Source organism: Xyrauchen texanus, chromosome 29 (genome assembly GCF_025860055.1).
Source record: "Xyrauchen texanus isolate HMW12.3.18 chromosome 29, RBS_HiC_50CHRs, whole genome shotgun sequence".
Taxonomy (NCBI): Eukaryota; Metazoa; Chordata; class Actinopteri; order Cypriniformes; family Catostomidae; genus Xyrauchen; species Xyrauchen texanus.
Window position 1 is genome coordinate 11,707,624 of NC_068304.1, and position 20,643 is coordinate 11,728,266.

Genomic DNA, 20,643 nt, shown 5'->3' on the forward strand with positions numbered 1-20,643 from the left:
TGGCAGTATCCTGTCTATGTTGGAACAGAGAGAGACAGGAAAACATGCACAATATTTATACATGTTTGGACACCTCCTCCACGCTGGGATTCCCTCACATACCCAACACACAGTGGTCTCCATGTATGTCACCATGCCTACTTGGGGAATTCCTCACAAAGATGCCACAAAACCACACTGGAGCCAAGAAGAGTGTCAGTTCACATGATCAGAATGCGTCCTCTGCTGGACAGTCATTGATGTTGCTCTGTAGGTTCTGCTGGATTTGAGAGGAAGCATAGATAGATAGGTAAGTAAATAGATTTTTCTGTGTACATTTGAATACATGTTGTCAAATTAGGAATTTACATTTATGATTAGTTTATGATGACCATTGACTGAGGGCCAGAGGGTGCTCAGGTTGAGTAAACCGCAGCAAGCAATGTTCTGTCCTCTGTCCATTCGTTACACATTCATTTATTCTGCTGTCAATTGACTACGGTTACATGGAAACCAGGAAGCAGCTTTTTGCGAGAAAACTTTGTTCCCGTTTACATGCACTGTATAATCGGCATACTCTTTACACCTGTACACATGCAGCTTTGTTGGTAGGCAGCTTTCTCCACAGCAACACAACTTTCCTGTGACGCTTGTGTAAATAACAAACATGGCATCCTTAACAGAAAGACTTCACTATTCATCTTCATCTTCACATTTTTCTCTGAAGAGAGAAAGTCAACCCTATCTTCAATCTAACCCTTTAACATTGTCATTGGCTGCGGTCTAAAAGGAAAACGTCACGGTTCCTTATACAGTCCTTTTAGTATGCATCCAAATTCATATGTGTGTGTGACTGTGGGCGGAACCATTCTTCCACAGTGGAAGTTTAAATATTTAAGCAATGTCCACACTCTCAGTAGTCTAACCGGAGCAGGCCTGGCCGGTCTAATGGCGAGTTTGCAAGACTTTATCTTTTGATTTGGTTGATTTCCAGATATTCCAGAGTTGCTGCTGCTTTGATTCCTTCACTTATAGTGACCTGTAGCAAAATTGCAATGCAGTATTGGGGCTTTCCCTCATAAAACTCTGGGTTTCTCCCAATGCAGGGACGGTGCCAGGATTTTTTCAACTGCCCCTTCCCCAATGTACCTATGCAGACATCAGGGACAGTTGATATTTTACATTTGTGTTTATAAATGGGTATAGTTTATTGTATGTGTGATTTCCCCACTGTACTCCCAGAAATACTGGGTTCCCATGCATCCTGGAAAACCTGGAATTTTGCAATGAAGATTTCCAGTCATGGAAAAGTCCTGGAAAATTAGAAAAATACCTCAATGTCCTGGAAAATAATTATTTGTCCTTGAAAATATTTTAGTATAATAAAACGGTTTGACTATGTTGCTAGCAAGGTTTCTGCTACATGTACAAAAACATCGGGACTCAAATACACAAATTCAGATAGGGGTAAAATCTTTCCTTGGTAGGGAGAGCTGCCACGGAGGCCTGCCACTGCCACAGGATGCTCTCGACTCTTCACCATTCTTTGTATCTCCCTCTTGATGCGTCACAGTTAGTTACATCTCCCTCTTGATGTATAACCGTTCATTGCGTCTCCCTCTCCATGCATCACAGTTAGTTTCGTCTCCCTCTCGATGCGTCACCATTATTTGAGTCTCCCTCTCTATGGGTCACAGGTAGTTGTGTCTTCCTCTTGATGTGTCACAGTTAGTTGCGTCTCCCTCTCGTCACCGTTCCTTGCGTCTCCCTCTCAATGCGTCATCGATCCTTTCGTCTCCCTCTCAGTGCATCACAGTTAGTTGCGTCTCCCTCTCGATGCTTCACCGTTCTTTGCGTCTTCCTCTTTATGTGACACAGTTATAGTTGCATCTCCCTCAAGATTCATGACAGTTTGTTGCTTATCTATGGGCTGAAATATGTGCCACCAGAAACTGAATTTGAACCATTATATTTGAATTTGAATGGCTAAACTTGAATAATTGCATTGAAAAACTGAATTTGAATCACATCATTTGAAATTGTATTGTTTAATTAAAATTGAATTTATTCAAAAACTGAATCTGAATTGTATCATTTGAAATTGAATTTATTCGTTTGGAACTGAAGTCCAATAAAATTTGATCCTCACTGAAAATTAAACTCTCTATATATCTTCACATTCACTTCTCACAATTCAGATTCAGTTCTCAAATTCAATTTCAAGTTACTGAGACAGACATCCGGGTAGTTGGAGGATGAAGGAAGAGCAATCGAGCGCAGATCGATAGATAGCGTTCATTGGCGCACAGGACTCCTCTTGGGCCAATCAGCACCAATGTTTTGGAGCACAGTACGTTACCCGCCATGAAACTATGGAATTACGATTGTGTCAATAATAATGAATGTAACTTTATAAAACTGAACGTAACTTTTTCAGAAACTATGAAAAATATTCCATTACAAAAGAAGAAAAACACAATTAAAATGAAAAAAATGAACTCAGTCGCATCAAATTTAACAGGCTCTTCAAATATGCTTCATTTTTTGTTAATGTTTTTCAAAGATTCGTTTTCGCAAATCGTGGATTCTGAATACATTGCCACAGATTTCGCTTACGCTTCGCAGTTTTTCGTTTGCTGTTTTGAGACAAACCTCTCGTGGGGGTGGGCTTAACAGTGATCTACTCTGATTGGATAGTGAGCTTTTGATGGACAGGTGCTCTCTGACCCGGATGTACAGACGTCACTCAGTGGCGCGCATATTAGAAAGCTCTCGCGGTGATTTGTAGTTATGCAATACGTCGTGCTTTGTTGTATTACTTACTAACAATATGTAAATAATATTTGACCTATAATTATATAATTTAATATTATATGAGACCTTCGATCGTCTAATAATCGTCTTCGATCAGTCTGTAAAGATGAGCTCTCAGGAGAGACACGGAGCGGCATCATCCTCCTCTTGTCCTTCAAGGCAGCTTGAAGTAAGTTCGTGTTACTGAAGTAACCAATAACATCGATAAAACTTTTATTCATGTAACGTTACAGTGTGCAACAGTTCTGGCTTTATTTTGCAAATTTATTGTTGTATTGTAAATGCATGCTAAATAAAATGTTGCTGTTTTGTCATTGTCATGACTGCAAAACTGAAACCTGGCCATATCTTGCTCCACTGTTTGACTCTGCCCCGACTGCTGAACGGACTGCTGCTGACCCTGCCTTGTGCTGGTATTCCCGAGCGACTGGTTAAGAATTTCAAGGTTGTTATTACAGATGCAGCATCTGCACCAAGATTTCTGCCTTGCTGTAGAATGAAGACCAGTTTGATATCTGCACTGTCTACATTGACACGTCCTTGAATATAATAACTGTGCAAAAGAGCAAACAATCAAACTACATAACATCATGACATGACATCAGTGCATTGCAAACTTGTGAATGACAATAAAAAAATTATTAAAAAATATATAAAATTATGATATTTTATATGTGTTTATCAAAACATTGTGAATAAATATAATAAAATATATGCAATATTCCACCACTGTGTTGAAATTTAGAGTGTTTTCTGTAAAATTAGAAAATTGTATCGATGTTATTGGTTACTTAAGTAACACGAACTTACTTCAAGCTGCCTTGAAGGACAAGAGGAGGAGGAGTGGAGCATTTGTTTAATAAGCAAGGTCTTTTATTCAGATATTCAGAATTTCTTTCTGAATACCAAATACCAGTAACCTCAAAAGAATTTGCTACAGTAATGGGTGCTATTCCCTCTGGTTTATGTATGCTTTTTAAAAACCGTAATTACTTCACACCAGTATCTACTGCATCCTTTCCTAAACCTTGTGATACTTCTGTTGGTCAAATCTGTTTTTCAGAGTCGAAAGCTAAAAACTATAAGATCTTTATTTCTTAAGGATTTGATTTCTGTTCCACCTGTTATTTCCTTTTGGAATAATTTGTTTGGTAACCTTAATTGGAAAAAATCTGGTTTTACAGCAGAAATTCATTCTCACAAATTAAGTGAAAGAAATTTCCTTTAAGTTGATACACAGGTTCTATCCTGTTAAGAAATTTATACAAAGATTTAAATCTGACATTGAGCTAACATGCTCTTTTTGTGTGAATTCTGATGAAACAGTGGTTCATTTATTTTGGTCGTGTCATTACACTCAGAAGCTCTGGAATGAAATTGATGTTTTTATCAAGCGTAAGATTTTGCCAGGCTTCTCAATACATATGAGAAACATTATATTTGGGTATTTTGATTCAGACCCCACAAACGAAAATGTCTGTTTTGTTATTAATTTAATTATTTTCTTAAGCAAATTCTATATTCACAAATGCAAATTTTTAAACTGTAAACCTATCTTCTCTGTCTTCTTAAAATAAATAGAAAATTATCTAAATTTGATTTCAGTATCTACTAATAAGAAAGCCATAAGGACTGTTAGAACCTGCACTGCATTTGATCTCTTCATGTGAACATTTTTGTGTGATGTAATGCCCTACCTCTTCTTTTATTGTTATATACATTATTATTATTATCTTTTTTTTTAATTATTATTATTTTTTCTATTTATTTTTGTCTTCTTTATTGTTTTGGTTGATATTATGTGATGTACGTATGCTTTCTCTTTTGTATGTTCCTGTTCTTTGCATTAAATATATATATATATATATATATATATATATATATTTTTATTTTTTTTAATAAATAAGAGGAGGAAGATGATGCCGCTCCATGTCTCTCCTGAAAGCTCATCTTTACAGACTGATCGAAGACGATTATTAGACGATCGAAGGTCTCATATAATATTAAATGATATAATTATAGGTCAAATATTATTTACATATTGTTAGTAAGTAATACAACAGCACGATGTATTGCATAACTACAAATCACCGCAGAGCTTTCCAATATGCGCGCCACTGAGTGACGTCTGTACATCCGGGTCAGAGAGCACCTGTCCATCAAAAGCTCACTATCCAATCAGAGTAGATCACTGTTAAGCCCACCCCCACGAGAGGTTTGTCTCAAAACAGCAAACGAAAAAATGCGAGCGTAAGCAAAATCTGTGGCAATGTATTCAGAATCCACGATTTGCGAAAACGAATCTTTGAAAAACATTAACAAAAAATGAAGCATATTTGAAGAGCCTGTTAAATTCGTGCGACTGAGTTCATTTTTTCATTTTAATTGTGTTTTTCTTCTTTTGTAATGGAATATTTTTCATAGTTTCTGAAAAAGTTACGTTCAGTTTTATAAAGTTACATTCATTATTATTGACACAATCGTAATTCCATAGTTTCATGGCGGGTAACGTACTGTGCTCCAAAACATTGGTGCTGATTGGCCCAAGAGGAGTCCTGTGCGCCAATGAACGCTATCTATCGATCTGCGCTCGATTGCTCTTCCTTCATCCTCCAACTACCCGGATGTCTGTCTCAGTAACTTGAAATTGAATTTGAGAACTGAATCTGAATTGTGAGAAGTGAATGTGAAGATATATAGAGAGTTTAATTTTCAGTGAGGATCAAATTTTATTGGACTTCAGTTCCAAACGAATAAATTCAATTTCAAATGATACAATTCAGATTCAGTTTTTGAATAAATTCAATTTTAATTAAACAATACAATTTCAAATGATGTGATTCAAATTCAGTTTTTCAATGCAATTATTCAAGTTTAGCCATTCAAATTCAAATATAATGGTTCAAATTCAGTTTCTGGTGGCACATATTTCAGCCCATACTTATCCCTCTCGATGTGTCACAGTTAGTTGAGTCTCCTTCTCGATACATAACAATTAGTTGCATCTCCCTCTTGATGTTTCACAGTTAGTTGCATCTCCCTCTCGATGTGTAACAGTTAGTTGCATATGCATCTTGATGTGTCACAGTTAGTTGTGTCTCCCTCTCCATGCATCACCGTTCCATGCGTCTCCCTCTTGATGTATCACAGTTAGTTGCGTATCCCTTTCGATGTGTCATAGTTAGCTACGTCTCCCTCATGATCCATCACCGTTCTTTCCGTCTCCCTCTCGATGTGTCACAGTTAGTTGTGTCTCCCTCTCGATGCATCACAGGTAGTTGCGTCTTCCTCTTGATGCATCACAGTTAGTTGCGTCTCCCACTTGATGCATCAAGTTAGTTGTGTCTCCCTCTCAATGCATCACAGTTAGTTGCATGTCCTTCTCGATGTGTCACAGTTTGTTGCGTCTCCCTCTCGACACTTCGCAGATTGTTGCATCTCCCTCTTAATGTGTCACATTCCTTTGTGTCTCCCTCTCGATGCATCACAGTTAGTTGCGGCTCCCTCTCAACGTGTAACAGTTCTTTGCATCTCCCTCTTGATGCGTCAACGTTCTTTGCATTTCCCCCTCAATGCATCACAGTTAGTTGTGTCTCCCTCTTGATGCATCACATTTCTTTGCATCTCCCTCTTGATGTGTCACAGTTAGTTGCGTCTCCCTCTCGATGCGTCACAGTTAGTTGAATCTCCTTCTCGATACGTCACAATTAGTTGCATCTCCCTCTTGATGTTTCACAGTTAGTTGCATCTCCCTCTCGATGTGTAACAGTTAGTTGCATATGCATCTTGATGTGTCACAGTTAGTTGTGTCTCCCTCTCCATGCATCACCGTTCCATGCGTCTCCCTCTTGATGTATCACAATTAGTTGCGTCTTCCTCTCGATGTGTCACAGTTAGTTGCGTCTCCCTCTCATCACCATGCCTTGTGTCTCCCTCTCGATGCATCACAGTTAGTTGCATGTCCCTCTCAATGTGTCACAGTTTGTTGCGTCTCCCTCTCGACACTTCACAGATTGTTGCATCTCCCCCTTAATGTGTCACATTTCTTTATGTCTCCCTCTTGATGCATCACATTTCTTTGCATCTCCCTCTTGATGCATAACAATTAGTTGCGTCTTCCTCTCGATGTGTCACAGTTAGTTGCGTCTCCCTCTCGATGTGTCACTGTTCTTTGCCTCTCCCTCTTGATGCGTCACAGGTAGTTGCGTCTTCCTCTTGATGCATCACAGTTATTTGAGTTTCCCTCTTGATGTGTCACAGTTAGTTGCGTCTCCCTCTCATCACCATTCCTTGCGTCTCCCTCTCGATGATTCACAGTTAGTTGCGTCTCCCTCTTGATGCGTCACAGGTAGTTGCGTCTTCCTCTTGATGCATCACAGTTATTTGAGTTTCCCTCTTGATGTGTCACAGTTAGTTGCGTCTCCCTCTCGTCACCAATCCTTGCGTCTCCCTCTCGATGAGTCACAGTTAGTTGCGTCTCCCACTTGATGCATCAAGTTAGTTGTGTCTCCCTCTCGATGCATCACAGTTAGTTGCATGTCCCTCTCGATGTGTCACAGTTTGTTGCGTCTCCCTCTCGACACTTTGCAGATTGTTGCATCTCCCTCTTAATGTGTAACAGTTCTTTGCATCTCCCTCTTGATGCGTCAACGTTCTTTGCATTTCCCTCTCAATGCATCACAGTTAGTTGTGTCTCCCTCTTGATGCATCACATTTCTTTGCATCTCCCTCTCGATGTGTCACCATTCTTTGTGTCTCCTTCTTGATGTGTCAGTTAGTTGCTTCCCCCTCACAAACCATTACCGTTCTTTGAGTCTCCCTCTCGATGCCTCACCGTTCTATGTGTCTCCCATTTGATCACAGTTAGTTGCACATCGTGTCACAAATAGTTGCATCTCCCTCTCGATGCTTCACAGTTAGTTGCCTCTCCCTCTCGATGCATCACCATTCTATGCGTCTAGTGTCTCCCTCTCGATGCATCACAGTTCTTTTCGTCTCCCTTTTGATGCATCACAGGTAGCTGCGTCTTCCTCTTGATGCATCACAGTTAGTTGTGTCTCCTTCTCAATGCATCACTGTATTTTGTGTCTCCCTCTTGATGCGTCACAGTTAGTTGCATCTCTCTCTCTCGATGTGTTACAGTTATTTGAGTCTCCCACTCGACGTGTCACAGTTAGTTGCGTCTCCTTCTCGTCACCTTTCCTTGCATCTCCCTCTCGATGCGTCACCATTCTTGTGTCTCCCTCTCGATGAGTCAAAGTTAGTTGCGTCTCACACATGATGCATCATATTCCTTTTCGTGTCCCTCTTGATGCATCACAGTTCTTATTTTCTCCCTTTTAATGCATCAAGTTAGTTGTGTCTCCCTCTTGATGTGTCACAGTTATTTGCATGTCCATCTTGATGTCACAGTTTGTTGCGTCTCCCTCTCGACACGTCAGTTTGTTGCATCTCCCTCTTGATGTGTCACCATGCGTCATAGTTGCGCCTCCCTCTCGATGCATCACAGTTGGTTGCATCTTCCTCTTGATGTATAACAGTTCTTTTCATCTCCCTCTTGATGTATCACCACTTTTTGTGTCTCCCTCTCAATGCATCACATTTAGTTGCATCTCCCTCTTGATGTGTAACAGCTCTTTGCGTCTCCCTCTTGATGCGTCAACGTTCTTTGCATCTCCCTCTCAATGCATCACAGTTAGTTTTGTCTCCCTTTTGATGCATCACATTTCTTTGCATCTCCCTCTTGATGTGTCACAGTTAGTTGTGTCTCCCTCTTGATGCATCACAGTTAGTTGCATTTCCCTCTTGATGCGTCACAGTTAGTTGCATTTCCCTCTCGATGCGTCACAATTAGTTGCATCTTCCTCTTGATGTGTCACTGTTTTATAAGTCTCCCTCTTGATGTGTTACAGTTCTTTTCATCTCCCTCTTGATGTATCACCATTCTTTGTGTCTCTCTCTCGTTGCATCACATTTAGTTGCGTCTCCCTCTCAATGTGTAACAGTTCTTTGCGTCTCCATCTTGATGTGTCAATGTTATTTGCATCTCCCTCTCAATGCATCACAGTTAGTTGTGTCTCCCTCTTGATGCATCACATTTCTTTGCATCTCCCTCTCGATGTGTCACCATTCTTTGTGTCTCCTTCTTGATGTGTCAGTTAGTTGCTTCCCCCTCACAAACCATTACCGTTCTTTGAGTCTCCCTCTCGATGCCTCACCTTTCTATGTGTCTCCCATTTGATCACAGTTAGTTGCACATGCCTCTCGACGTGTCACAAATAGTTGCATCTCCCTCTCGATGCTTCTCAGTTAGTTGCCTCTCCCTCTCGATGCATCACCATTCTATGTGTCTCCCTCTCGATGCATCACAGTTCTTCGCGTCTCCCTTTTGATGCATCACAGGTAGTTGCGTCTTCCTCTTGATGCATCACAGTTAGTTGTGTCTCCTTCTCAATGCATCACTGTACTTTGTGTCTCCCTCTTGATGCGTCACAGTTAGTTGCGTCTCTCTCTCTCTCGATGTGTTACAGTTATTTGAGTCTCCCACTCGACGTGTCACAGTTAGTTGCGTCTCCTTCTCGTCACCTTTCCTTGCATCTCCCTCTCGATGCGTCACCATTCTTGTGTCTCCCTCTCGATGAGTCAAAGTTAGTTGCGTCTCACACATGATGCATCATATTCCTTTTCGTGTCCCTCCTGATGCATCACAGTTCTTATTTTCTCCCTTTTAATGCATCAAGTTAGTTGTATCTCCCTCTTGATGTGTCACAGTTATTTGCATGTCCATCTTGATGTCACAGTTTGTTGCGTCTCCCTCTCGACACGTCAGTTTGTTGCATCTCCCTCTTGATGTGTCACCATGCATCATAGTTGCGCCTCCCTCTCGATGCATCACAGTTGGTTGCATCTTCCTCTTGATGTATAACAGTTCTTTTCATCTCCCTCTTGATGTATCACCACTTTTTGTGTCTCCCTCTCAATGCATCACATTTAGTTGCATCTCCCTCTTGATGTGTAACAGCTTTTTGCGTCTCCCTCTTGATGCGTCAACGTTCTTTGCATTTCCCTCTCAATGCATCACAGTTAGTTTTGTCTCCCTTTTGATGCATCACATTTCTTTGCATCTCCCTCTTGATGTGTCACAGTTAGTTGTGTCTCCCTCTTGATGCGTCACAGTTAGTTGCATTTCCCTCTTGATGCGTCACAGTTAGTTGCATTTCCCTCTCGATGCGTCACAATTAGTTGCATCTTCCTCTTGATGTGTCACTGTTTTATAAGTCTCCCTCTTGATGTGTTACAGTTCTTTTCATCTCCCTCTTGATGTATCACCATTCTTTGTGTCTCTCTCTCATTGCATCACATTTAGTTGCGTCTCCCTCTCAATGTGTAACAGCTCTTTGCGTCTCCATCTTGATGCGTCAACGTTATTTGCATCTCCCTCTCAATGCATCACAGTTAGTTGTGTCTCACTCTTGATGCATCACATTTCTTTGCATCTCCCTCTTGATGTATCACCATTTTTTGTGTCTCCCTCTCGATGCGTCACAGTTAGTTGCATCTCCCTCTCGATGTGTAACAGCTCTTTGCGTCTCCCTCTTGATGCGTCAACGTTCTTTGCATCTCCCTCTTAATGCATCACAGTTAGTTGTGTCTCCCTCTTGATGCATCACATTTCTTTGCATCTCCCTCTTGATGTGTCACATTTAGTTGTGTCTCCCTCTTGATGCGTCACAGTTAGTTGCATCTTCCTCTCGATGTGTCACAGTTATTTGCATCTCCCTCTTGATGTGTCACAGTTAGTTGCATCTTCCTCTTGATGTGTCACAGTTATTTGCATCTTCCTCTCGATGTGTCACAGTTAGCTGCATCTCCCTCTTGATGTGTCACAGTTAGTTGCATCTTCCTCTCGATGTGTCACAGTTATTTGCATCTCCCTCTTGATGTGTCACAGTTAGTTGTGTCTACCTCTTGATGCGTCACAGTTAGTTGCATCTTCCTCTCGATGTGTCACAGTTATTAGCATCTCCCTCTTGATGCATCACTGTTCTATAAGTCTCCCTCTTGCTGCGTAACAATTCTTTTCATCTCCCTCTTGATGTATCACATTTAGTTGCGTCTCCCTCTCGATGCTTCACCGTTCTTTGCGTCTCCCTCTCGATGTATCACAGTTAGTTGCATCTCCGAATAATGCAAATAAGATATAAATAATGGTGAGGGATCACAAGGGAGACACTTGTAACTGTGACTGTGTGTGTAACAAGCAGTGGCAGGTCGAGTGAGAGCTGCCTGTGGCGGAAAGATTTTACTCCTACTGCAAATTCGTATTGTTTTGTAACTGCCGGCGGCTACGTATTGTGAAACAATGTCACGGTTAAGGGCACTTACACCCTCATGATTGATTACAGCAGCATCCAATCGTGTGATTGGCAATCGTGGTCCAACTGAGGCAGATCGCATGATTAGCGTATGCACAGTGTGATGTGGTACTCGTGAATCTTCTCATTCATAAACAAATGCAATGGCCTGGGACATACCCATTAACTGAATGAGAGGGTCATGTTGTTCATTCATTTCAGCATCAGCGTGTGAGTCTATCTTGTTCATCACAGAGAGGAAAGGGCGGAAGAGCTATTTAATGTGTAAAATGACTGATGTTTATACACGTTGAGGGGCATTCACATGACTTACGTCAGCGCTGCCAAATACATTGAAGTCTATGAAGTGGTGCGTCAGCACAACGTTGGTACCAACTTCACACCAAAGTGGTTTTCACACATGATTTTGCTTCACAAATTATGTCTTTGAGGTTACTAAGCTACAAGACATATTTTAAAACTGTCCAAATTTATGAAGAGATATTGAACATCTCATAATTTATTTTAACTAATTATTACCTTATCGTTTTCTAGTATCCAGAGACCCCAGTTATTGAACTACACTAATTACATTTACATTTTTACAACAAAACAAAAAGAGCTAATATAAATTAGTCTTATTTTTATTTTCTGCAATCAAAGCAATTGTCATTTTTTTCTCTTCAGAATAAATGTTTTCAGTGTTTATTGTGAACACCTCCCACTTTCTCACGTGGCAAGCACGTAAATTCTTGGAGTGCAAAGCTGCCGCTGAGCGGAGTGTAGACGCCTCGTCTCAACTCATGTGAAATGCGCTTTACAATGACGAAAGGAACTTATTGAAACTCGGACAGCATTTAAACTAAATAATAATAATTATAATAATAATAATAATTATTATTATTAGGCTATTATTGTTGTCTTTTCTGATAAAAGTCATGCCCAGCAGTTTAAATGCTGTAAGAAAATGATACAGTACATCTGCTTTGTTCTTATAATGTTTAAACGTTCTACTGATATCAGAAGATTTGTCATGCAAATTGTAAAAAAGGAGAAAATAAAGACATAATTGATACTCATTAACTGTGACGTGCACAGAACGGCAGGAGCAGGGGCACAAGCCCCTTTTGTTCACAAATCTAAAGGTGCCCTTTTGGTCATCCAGAAAAAGAGGATACATTTTAATAATTCAATTAAAACAACCCATTATCTCTCATTTGCACTCGGTATGGACAAAAGTGTCCAGCGTGTTTAATTCGGACATTTATTTGCCACAAGCATATGGCTGAACCCAAAATTATGTATTAATAAGTCCCCTTTCTGCTAGTCAGAGTGGGTTGTGAGGGAGGTTAATACGCTTGGTGACCTATATAAGAGTGGACTGTTTGAAAATTTGGTTCAACATTTAGGGATTCCCAGATCCCAGTTCTTTAGGTATTTACAGCTGCACCACCTGCTCTGTACTATTTTTGGGAGTAGCATACACCCCCCTAGAGCAGTAGATACTCTGGGAGAGGTGATTACTGCTTTTGAAAAAGGTCATGAGGCATCAGTGTTTTACTCCCTGCTAATTCCGAGTCTGAATTAGAGCTTTAACTTCTATCAAGGGATTATGAGAGAAAGATTTAAACTTGGTATTGGAGGAGGGAGGATTAAAAAAAAATTCAAGTCTACATCTAGAGACGCAAGTGTGCACCTTTTGCAATTCAAGATTATACATCGATTATATTGGACCACCTCTAGATTGTAAAGGATTGGTCTTAAAGACACACCCACCAGCTGGTGATGCCAATCAGAAGATGGGGACACAACCCATGTTTTTTGGTGGTGTGTTTTGTGTGTGACGTATTGTACACTCAAATTTAATTTTGCCCCAGACTCTGTATTTTAGGCAATGGGGCAGTCATCAATATAGGGGATAAACACATGGCAGCTTTCGAGAAATCGTCATGTAGAAGGCTGGGGAATTGGGAGTCGTTTGATGGGAAATGGGGGCAGTTTTAAATGTGTTTTGTGTGTGTGTGTGAGCATGTATTTATCACTTTGTGGGGACCAAATGTCCCCATAAGGATAGTAAAACCCGAAATTTTTGACCTTGTGGGGACATTTTGTCGGTCCCCATGAGGAAAACAGCTTATAAATCACACTAAATTATGTTTTTTGAAAATGTAAAAATGCAGAAAGTTTTCTGTGAGGGTTAGGTTTAGGGGTAGGGTTAGGTTTAGGGGATAGAATATAAAGTTTGTACAGTATAAAAACCATTATGTCTATGGAAAGTCCCCATAAAACATGGAAACACTACGTGTGTGTGTGTGTGTGTGTGTGTGTGTGTGTGTGCGTGCGTGTGTGTCTATTATCATGTGTGACCACAGGGATTTTTGTGCCAAATCCCAGCAGATCAGCAGGTACGGAAATCTCAAACCAGCCCATCTGGCACCAACAACCATCCATGCAATTATCTAATCATCCAATCATGTGGCAGCAGTGCAGTCCAAAAAATCATGCAGATACAGAATGACTCTTTTATTCACATCAACCATCAGAATGGGGAAAAATGTGATCTCAGTGATTGGCATGATTAATGGCATGATTTTTTGTGCCAGATGGGCTGGTTTGAGTGTTTCTGTAACTGTTGATCTCCTGGGATTTTCACACACAACAGTCTCTAGAATTTACTCAGAATGGTGCCAAAAACAAAATACATCCAGTGAGCGACAGTTTTGAGGATGGAAATGCCTTGTTGATGAGAAGGTCAACAGAGAATGGCCAGACTGGTTTGAACTGACAAAGTCTACAGTAATTCAGATAACTGCTCTGTACAATTGTGGTGAGAAGAATATCATCTCAGAATGCTATTCTGATATGTGGGTTGGTGCTGTTTTGGCGGCACGAGGGGGACCTACACAATATTAGGCAGGTGGTTTTAATGTTGTGGATGATCCGTGTATAATCACACTTGGCTATGGAGCAAACTACTTATCTGGAGGTGAGAAACTACCATCAAAAACAAACAGAAACGCCAAAATAAAAGCTCAATTTAAATGGACACATACGTTTTTTTATTAAATATGAATCTTGTTAGGCACATAAAATGTCCTGGAAATGTCCTGGAAAAGAGTGGGAACTCTGATTATTTCTGCTGTGTTGACATGTTGTTGGGCTCCATCCTATTTATCTGGTCTCTCACACGCACGTGCACTCTTGTTCACCCATCAGAACCGAATACCGCTTATGTGTTTACATGAGCACATTAAATCGGTATAAAGCTGCGTTATCAGAGAGAAACCTAGGTGTGTTAAACCGCTTTCTCTTAATCCCTTAAATGGCATAAAGAAATCAGCGTTATTGTTTACATGACCTTTTTAAAATGCCGCTTTCTATTTTCCACTATTTTCTTAAATGCATGTAAATGTGGACATTGTGGGTCTGTTGTCCGATTTCTTTCATCAGTTCTACAATCGTGTAAATAATTCAGGGTCAACAAAGCTTTCTTGACATTAATTTTTAAATGTACAATATTGCTAAAGCATATCCTATGTACCTTTAACACAGAAATAAACAATTACAAGATGAAGTAAATACTTAGGCTACATTAATAAATAAAGGCATAAATTAAATACAAATATATTCTTCTCTAGTTTAATATCTAGCAAATATGTTTTTACAATATTTACAGTTATATTCTAAAAAACATATTTTAATAATAGTTAATAATAGATCGTTATCATATAAATAACAATTATTTATTGTAATATAATGAGCTAAAGGCACATTTGATTTGATTTTCTCCCAAAACACTAAAATAGCATGAAAAACCACACCAGGACTTTCCTAAAAACCTGTTTGACATTATACACTGCAAAATACTCCTCATATCATTGAGTGCAATGTCTAAAGTTTGAATTTGAGGTACTTCGATCTAATATTTAATCATTTTTAAATGTTATCTAGCCTTAATGAAAATCCCTGAAATTTTGACATTTATTTTAAGACAAAATACTTGTTTTGTTCAAGGTGATTTTATAAAGAATTGTTCAATAACTGCAATATATGAAAGGATAGTATTTGGGGTAAAAAGGCCCCCTGTTGCAGGAGTGTTAAGTGAGTTGAAAAGATTTGAAATGAAAAGTGTTCAAAGTGGGCTCACGTTGACTGATCCAATCACAATAGAGATTAATTTGTTTATAGAATACTTGAGATGTGATTGAAAGCCAAATGCGATTGAAATGAATGAGGCATTATACATCATTTTCTAAAGTAGCTATTTTGAATAAGCTTCATTTTAATTTGAAATAAATAAATAAATCAATTATGTTACTGTCCTGGACTTATTTGCATGGTATAATTATAACATCCTGGTGGCCTTTTACCACAAGTGTTTTACCCATCACCATCTTTTTTGTATTTAAAACAACCTTCTCATTTTTTGTTCACACCAATTATATATATATATATATTAGGGCAGTCAATTGATTAAAATGTTTAATCGAATTAATTACATGGTGTCCTGATTAATTAATCGCGATTAATCGCATATACAAACATTTGCTGAGAAAGCCCCTCATATAAAAATAACTCATATATATATATATATATATATATATACAAATATTCAGATAATTAAAATGCATTACATTCTTGTGGCAGAAGAGTTAATGATTGATAAGCAATCATTGCTTTAGAATATAATGTATTGTTTACTACCATATTATTGATCATAAGACAATCATTGGCAAACAGTTCACAGCAATCCATTTCACAAGTGAATTTGTCAATCAGTTGGAGATTTATTATGAGGGCTTGTTTAAGGATCCGTCAATTTACACCTGCGTCAGACATTTAAAAGAATTTTTTTTTTTTATTAATGCTTACAAAACTTTTACATCTAGAGCCAAGAGGTATATTAAAACAAACAACAACAAAAAGGAAAATAAATAAATAAACAGTTTATTAGAAATATCAAATTGTTTACATATTTCAATACACTTTACAGCTTTCTTGTTACTCACATTGGAAATTGTTCTTAGGTATTGCTGAACCTCTGAATTAAAAATTAAAATGAATGGTTTATAACCACCATACTTATATTTATGAATACTAAACTTTGCCAACAAAAGCAGAACATTAATCAAATAATATTCCTTATGAAGAGAAATGTCATAGCTAAAAAAAAAAAAAAAAAACATTTTCAAAACAAAGTTGAAAGCTGGGAATAATATGATCTCTAACAATCTTGCTGGAATCAGACCAAAAACAAGTCGAGTATAAGACTATAGGGACAACTCCAAAATAAATGAAAATGTTCTGCCTGCAGACCACAAAATGTACAGAATATATCGACATCACAATTAAATCTCTCTACAAGAAAATAATTAGTGAGGTAGTACTTATAAATAAGTTTGAAGGAAATGTCTTTGAAATTTTTGTAATTTCCAAATTTTGCACCTTCTCAATCCAGCCACACCCTGCATCAGACATGCTTGTGTAGCATCTCAGGTGCGTTACATCATAAACATAACATGTTTAGGTCACTGTTTCAAGTTAAATATAGTTTAATATTCAATCTTTAAACACATCTTGAGATCCCTTAAGTGTTTTGAACGCAAGAACGTAACGCATGTTTGTGTTGTTTTCAGATAACTCTAAATTTAGTGAGTTGTATGCTAAAACAAAATTGTTTGCCAACGAGGTATGATAAAAAACATATTTATTTTACAAATAATGTTTCTTGCCCCATTGGCAGATTTTTTTCTTTCTTTCTTGTTTTAAGCATAAAGTTTACAAAATTTTGTCCGATTTCTCTGACAACAAGATTAAACATCTTATGTCATGTCATTTTGCTTGTCAAAGTAAATGTATCTTCCTTCAAGAATGTTTAGATATGTTTACTGGTAAACACAAGAAATATAAAAATGTCTATTTGTTTATTATTATTTTTATTTGCCGTGTACAACTTCTTCAATGGCTACTACTATTACTAATACTACTACTACTACTACTACTACTAATAATAAATATAGCTGCAAGCAGCGATAGCGGGCCCAAGCCGGTGGCACCGCCACCCCCGTGCCTTTAGTGTCGCTGTGCACGATGGGCAATAACATAAGCTCGCTTTGACCGTCGAGAAGATGTGTGCTGTAGAGCTCGCATCAGCGCGGGCTCTGCAAAAGTGCGCATGGAGGGCACATATCGACCACAAAGTATGCGCGAGCACCCTTCTGATACCTAAAATGAAAAATTAGACACCCTACGGTCTCATGGAGTTAATGGACACATGAAATAAGTACACAAGACTGAAAATTCATATGAAGTGTGCCATTTGGGACAGGGCCTATGACCGTGAACCACAATAGTCACATCTATGAGGTAATTCAAATGTAGAATAATTTTTAATGTCATAGGATGTCATAGGTCAATATCTTTTGCAGCACTTAAACGTGTTAATCCAGAAGGCCAGTATTTATCTGGAGGTCTTTGTACAGGTTTATTAATGTAATTATAATATACGCTTATGTGTTTCTATGATATGCAATGGAAGTACATTTTTATGTTTAACATGGGTGTATTCACAATACATAGCATACAATATAATATCTTAAGATTATTTATCATTATGTTAAGTACATCACACAAATGTGACTGTATTCACCTGTAATGTCTCCAATAAGTACAGTATATTGGCCTGTATGGCCATGATATATTGCCTTAGCTAGACTGTAGCTAACCTATTACATTAGCTAGTAGCTCATGAGTCATGAATGTTAGCAAGACACAAGTTAACTATATTTGCTTTTGGCTAATTAGCTGTAAAGTCGAGGCACTGTACACGACGCGGAGGGAGGGCGGGCATCGACAAAATCTCATCTACCGACCTGATGTTTTGATTTTTATTTAATAAATATATTTGTTTGACAGGGAAGCTGTGCGAAACAGGAATATATATATTAATTTATTTATAAAAAATAAATAAAAAAACACCCCAGAAAAAAGAGCACTTTCTCTCGAGGAAGAAAAAGGGCAGGTGCTCAAGCCCCCTTTGATGTCTATGTGTGCACGTGCCTGAGGGTGAGTAAATGATGAGAGAAATATATTTTTGGGGTAAACTCATTTTATTTGAAAGACTATCTAGGTACATAATAACACTGCATTGCTGTGACTGTTTATAACTATTTCAAAATGTACAAGCTCACACTTTAAATGGTCAGTGCTTTGATTTTTAAATCATTAAAATAGCAACAAATCAGAGAAAAAAATGGAGATTGAGTGATTATTTTTACATTTTACATGCCATTCAAAAACGTGGCATTTTACAGCGTAAGAGAGAAATAGAAAAACTTAAAGGGGTCATGACATGGGTTTTTTATTGTATTATTATGTTCCCTTAGGTGCAATTATAGTATTAATATATTTTTTTTTTAAGAAAAACTTTTAAAATCTAGTGATTTATGACCTTTTCCCACCCTGTTTCTCATCCTCTTATTCAAACAGTCTGTTTTGGGGGCGTTTTCCATTTAAGACTTCAGTGTTAGCGCCCACTGTTATGATTGGCTAACGTCAGTGCCTATGTATCAATTATTGACGCCTCCAGCCAGAACAATATGCAAGTAAACTAAGTAAAAACACTGTGATTATTCATAATGAATGAAATTGCGCTTTAAAAAGTAGTTTAAAATAGATTACTTACAGTTTAGCGTCGTCGTTGTTCCCAGAATAGTCGGCACGGACTTATCTTTGAGCAACAGTTTTCTGGCAAAGCCAGCATCATATTGAGATTTGTTCTCAAAACAGTCATCCTTAAAATGTACAGAACAAACGCTTAAGTTAACACTGCCGTGACTGGGACGTCCGCAAAAAATAAACTGCATCCATTTTTCCCTGACGTCTGGATCTTTCGGCAGCTTATTCAGAGGTTTTGTTTGACCACAGCCAGGAACAGCACATCTGTGTGGCATCGTAATTTTCCTGTGCACAAGTAGTCTCTGTCAGAGCTCGCTGTCCATCGACTGAACACTTGTGAGGCGACGGCGATACTGAAATGAGCGTAGTTGTCTTAGCGCTTAAAGCGTAGTTATCTTGTGCTGGAGGCGGTCATATGCAAACGCTGTTACGTCACTTCTAACCATGAATCCAGAACGAGCTGTATTTTGAGCTTGATTAAATAAATGATTCGTTTAGAATGGGGAGGACGTCTTAAAATATTAAACTTGCAGGACGTTTTAATGATACAAAGACCTCTTATATACCAAAAGATCAAGGCAAATTTGGTTTCTCATGTCATGACCCCTTTAAAATAATACCATTTGTACTTTTCAATGACTTGGGATGTCTATGTTCAGGGCGAAGGCTAAATTGTTACTGTCTCTTTAAGAGGGTTTTATCGCATGTTACGATATTCAAGGCACAGTTCAGTTTAATCTTTTGAGAACTGAGAAGTATCATTATTTTCGTTTTGTGCCGTGCTTGTTGCATCTGTATTCATTGTGAGATGATAAAATACAGACTGCGTGAATGGTTGATTTTGTCCACTTTAATTTTGTGACGTGTTTCAGAAAGATTATCGCGAAGACAGAGACTGAGCACCCTGTTTATTTTCTTTATTTTACAAAAGCACAAGGTTTTGTTGTTATTTTAAGTGTACACAAATAAAAGTACGACTTTCATAGTTTGTGATGATGTATTAAATGTATCTGTATGTGCAAAAATAACGCAGTATTTTGTTTAAGTTGTTTCCGCTGTTTCGAGAGAAAAATATAGCAGGACGTCATCTGGAATAATGCCAGAATTTAATATAATTATACCAGATTTCTTTCTCAACTGTTTGTTCACTTGAGACATAACAGACTCCCCAATATATCATGTAGCCTATTTTTACATTTTTTTGTATGTCCGTTCAGACGCAAGCAGCAGCGAAAGCGAAGTCTCATCGGAGTGCGTGCGTTATACACGACGCGGCTCGCTGTGTCACACAATCTGCTCGCAAACATGTATTTGAGTTGTTTTCACATTTGTTGAGTTGAATAGTGTAAAATCGCTTGAATGTTCAAACAGGCAAACCTTCGTGAAGATGTGAGCAAAAATAATCTCGCCTCGCGGATCGCGTGTTGTACAACCCTAAATCAACATCATTCTCGGAAGTTTTGATACGTTCGCATCGATCAGCCCATCCCTACTTTCTTTAGACATGTTTCATGTGTTGGTTTTAAGAAAAACTCGGAGTACTCATAAAACTCACAGAACGAAATATGCGTCACACTTTACTGCGTTCTCAACAACATGTAAATCTTCTTCATACGTTAAAACAACGAGAATACAGAAAATAGGCTTAGAACTCCACCTAGTGGTTATATTATAGAATTAAAGGAGAAATTACATGAGACAGCTTTATAACTTAAATGGCTTTAACTGAAATAGACTAAAGTTTAATATAACTATTCTGATAAGTGTATATTTCCAACATCATGTTTGTGTTATCCGTTTCTGTAAGTTTTTGTGACGT